Genomic DNA, 4,828 nt, shown 5'->3' with positions numbered 1-4,828 from the left:
GAGGCTCAATGTCAAGAAGACAAAGATTCTCACGACTGGACCAATTGGCAGCATTAGGATGGATGGTGAAGAAATTGAGATTGTTAACAACTTTAGTTTGCTTGGCTCCACTGTCAACATTCTTGGCACCAGCAGCCAGGAAATAAAAAAAACGTATTAGTATTGCTATGGGAATGTCTGCTGTTAGGGACCTCTCCAGGGTACTGAAGAGCAATGGTGTCACTCTGGAGACTAAGGTCTATGTTCTTTGCAATCACTTGTTATGCATTAGAGAGTTGAACAATGACTAGGGAGGATAGAAGGATAATTGATGTTTTTGAACTGTGGTGCTGGAGATAAGTATTGAGGGTACCATGGACTGCCAAGAAAACAAACAGATTCATCCTGGAGGGGGTTAAACCAGTCTGCTCCTTGGAGGCAAGGATTCTGGGACTTTGTCTGACATACTTCAGACATGTTGTAAGGAGGGACAGGTCCTTGGGGAGGGAAATCATGCTTGGGAGGGTGGAGGAATGGCACAGGAGGGGAAGACCCTCTATGAGGTGGATTGATTCAGTGACTGTGATAACCGGGACGGGTGTGTCAGAGGCAGTGCGATTGGCACAGGATAGAGCAGGGTTTAGGGCTGTTGTACATAGGGTCGCTATGAGTCACAAGCAACTCAATGGCACATAACAGCAACAACAACAAGACTTCCAATACAATATTGACTAGGAGAGGTGATAGTGGGCATCCTTGCCTAGTTCCTGTTCTTAAATGGAATGCCTTTAATCTTCATTGAGAACAAAGTTGGCTCTCAGGTTTGCATATATATTTTTTACTATGTTGAGAAAATTTCCCTTTAGTCCTATTTTGTTGAGTGTTTCAATCACGAAAGGGTGTTGGATTTTGTCAAAGGTGTTTTCTGCATCAACTGATAGGATCATGTGGTTCTTGTTCTTTGCTTTGTTAATGTGATGAAACACACTGATTGTTTTTCTTACGTTGAACCATCCTTGCATACCTGTTACAAATCTGGTTGGGTCATGGTGAATTATTTTTATTTATGTATCATTGGATTCGACCGGCAAGAATTTTATTCAGGACATTTGCATCTATGTTCATTATAGATAATTTTACTCTCCCTTATAGGTTATTCTTTGTTTCTCCCTCACTTCTTTCTGAAATCTCTCCCTTCCTTTGATTTTTATAAGTTTGACTATGATATGCCTTGGTGCTTTTCTTTTAGAGTCAATTCTATATGGTGTTTGCTCAGCTCCTTGAATATATATTCTCTCATTGTTCATTATGTCCGGAAATTTTTCTACTGAAGAGCAATGGTGTCTCTCTGGAGACTAAGGTGCATTTGATAGAGGCCACAGTCTTCACAATCACTTGTTATGCATCAGAGAGTTGGACAATGACTAGGGAGGATAGAAGGAGAATTGATGCCTTTGAGCTGTGGTGCTGGAGAAGAGTATTGAGAATTCTATGGACTGCTAGGAAAACAAACAGATTTGTCCTGGAAATGGTTAAACCGGGTGGCTCCTTGGAGGCAAGGATTCTGAGGCTCTGTCTAACATACTTTGGACATGTTGTGAGGAGAGACCGGTCCTTGGAGAGGGACATCATGCTTGGGAGGGTGGAGGGATGGCGCAGGAGGGGAAGGCCCTCTATGAGGTGGATTGATTCAGTGACTGGGATAATTGGGATGGGAGTGTCAGAGACAGCGCGATTGGCACAGGACAGAGCAGAGTTTAGGGCTTTTGTACACAGGGTCGCTATGAGTCGCAAGCGACTCGACGGCGCATAGCAACAACAACAACAACAACAACAACAACAATGATTAAGCACCCTCTGTCCTCTACTTGGATCTGACCCCCATATTCTTTTTGTAATATTGGTTTTATACAGTATTTGTCTTTATGAGACTGTAGCACAATGCTCTCCAGTTCTTCCCATGTTAGGTAGTAATTTACAAAATTATTACTCCTAGGTGTGATATAGTATTCCATTGTGTGACTTTACTATAATTTCTCAGTCCATTGCATTGTGGCTGGGCATTTAGGCTGCTTCCATGTTCTTGCTATGGTGAATAATTCTGCTATAATCATTGGTGTATATGTTTCTTTGCCTCAGTTCTCATTTTCTCAGGGTATATTCCAAGTAGGGGAATAACGGGGTCATACGGAATTTCAATGTTCAGATTTTTGAGGAAGCACCAAACGGCCTTCTGGAATGGCTGCACCATTTTACAATCCCACCAACAATGTATAAGAGTTCCTACCTCGCCACGTCCTCTCCACCATTTATTACTTGCTGCCCTGCTAAACTTTGCCGTTGATACTGGGGTAACATGATATCTCATCATGGTCAGCAAAACACAGATACTCCTCTGTTACTCTTTGCTTTTAGCCAAGATCCATCTGACATTGATGATAATGTCTCTAGTGCAGTGGTCTCTTCTAAACCTGACTATTTCTGATACATTTTTATTGATGTACTATTCCAGTCATTTTTGGATAATCTTCAGCAGGATTTTGCTTGCATGTGATATTAGTGATATTTTATTAATAATTGTTTTACCAGGCTTCCTTATATGCTTATGAATATTGTCACTGACTGTGTTACTTCAGAATAGATCCTAAAATGTTCTTTTTGATAATATGTTATCACTACTCTTCAATCTATCACAGCTGGCATGTTGTTGTTGTTGTTTAGTGCTGTTGAGTCATAGGTGACTCATAGCAACCGTATGAACAAAAGTCCTGGACACCTGTATAACGTTTGTCCCTTCTCCAGATTCATAGGGTTTCCAGAGGCAAGAAATTATGGAAGTGGATGCCTCTCCTTCTTCCAAACTAGTTTTAATCAGGGAGCTCCACCAAACACTGTCCACCATGGGTAACCATTCTCACATTTGACTCATCAGTGTTACAGTGTTCAGCTTCACAGCAACCATGAGTTACTTCTGTACAGCAAGTGGACAAACCAGGGTTGCATGACCTAGAAGAATGTTTCACCAAAAACAGTTAAAGGCAGACCTGAGGGCCATGGAGTAGAGTCACCCACCTTTGGCTTGGTAGCATGACTTTCTGTTTGCTATGCCAATTGCTCTCTCTCTCTATGCTGTTGCTGTGGCAACTCATAGCGACACTATAAACAAAAGTCCTGGACACCTGTATAACTTTGTTCCTTTCTCCAGGTTCATAGGGTTTCCAGAGGTAAGCTATTATGGAAGTGGATGCTACTCCTGCTTCCAAACAGCTGGCATAGTAGACTATATTATGTTCTTGTTGCTGTTGTTGTCATGTGTCATCGAGTCACTTGCTACTCAGTTACCCTATGTACAAGATCTCTAAACACTGTTCTATCCTGTGCCAATCTAGCCATCTCAAACACACTCATTCCCACCACTCCAGCCACAGAATCAAACCATTTCATCAAAGGTCTTCCTCTCCTTTGCCGCCCCTCCACTCTGCCAAATATGATGTCTCTCCAAGGACCAGTCCCTCCTTGCAACATGCACAAATTATGTCAGACGAAGCTTCAGAATCTGATTCAAACTGGCTAATATTAGTCTATGTCAGCTTACTAGTGCCTAGGGTATCAATCCTTACTTGATCCATTTTTTTACAACTTCTTATATTTCTAGATAAATACTCCCTACAGCCCATGCTCTAATTATTAATGGATATTTGTAACTGTTTCTATTAATTTTGAGTCATGCCACATCATCACGAAAGTCATTCACTGGTAAAATCTCTACTCTATCCTTGTCATTAAGGCAGACTCTAATGAGGCCGTTCACCTCAGTCATGTTTTTAGTGCTTTCCAACCTAAGGGCCTCTTCTTCTTGTATTATTATCAGACAATGTTCCATTGTTATTTATAGGGTTGTCAATATCCAATTATTTTCAGAAGTAAATGGACAATCCTGCTTCCTAATAAGTCTATCTTAGCCTGAAAATTCTGATGAAATCTGTCCACCAGGGATGATCTTGTTGTTACTTGAAATACTGGTGTATCATTTCCAGCATCACAGTAACTTGCAAATCACCAAAGCATTGCAAACTGACAAACAAGAAATGGACACAGACACAGGGACAGTGAAACCTTGGGAAAAAAGCTTGATCAGCAGAGTGATAGAGTCACAGAAGTAAGAGAGGAGTCTATTTCAAAGTGGAGATTGGTGATTGGCTTTATGTTTTGGACAGCAAGAGCAGACAAGTGAGGTAAGGCCATTTAGACTGGTATTGTTGAGTGTGCAGTTGTGGAATGGGCACAGTAGGAATCATATCATTGAGGTTATATCAGATGAGTCACTGATGAAGAATTGAGGACTTACATGCAGACTAATACCTCAAAAGATTTCGAAGTGAATAGAAGAGTGGAACAACAAAGATTAAAGAAAGAGAATTCTTATGAATTTAATTTCCTAATCATATTTTTTCTGCTTTTCTCTTTGAAGGATATAAATAGTGCTTTCATCTGAGAGAAGCATTGCTTATCATCTTTTAGACTCCTCTGTTTAAAGTTAGTAACATACTAAGAATATAAATGTGACAACAATCTATGACGAATACCTGATATATTTTTTCCCACATTGCTTCATAGTCTTACAGAAAAAAAAAATAACTCTCCACCATTTTTTGATTGTTCAGACCACATTTTAAGGGAAAAGAGGTAAACAGACATAGAAGGAAAGGAACAGAGATGTCATACACTTGCTAAAACTTGTAAGGAATGTATTAAATGTTTGAGTCAGAGATTTTAATCAAGACATTAGTCAGTTTTACATAGCTCATCATGAGACACTGTAACCTTAAAAGTCCCGAGAAATTTTTTT

This window comes from Elephantulus edwardii, unplaced genomic scaffold (assembly GCF_000299155.1).
Source record: "Elephantulus edwardii isolate Elephantulus edwardi_28Jun2011 unplaced genomic scaffold, EleEdw1.0 scaffold00194, whole genome shotgun sequence".
NCBI lineage: Eukaryota > Metazoa > Chordata > Mammalia > Macroscelidea > Macroscelididae > Elephantulus > Elephantulus edwardii.
Note: the sequence above shows the minus strand (reverse complement) of the source record.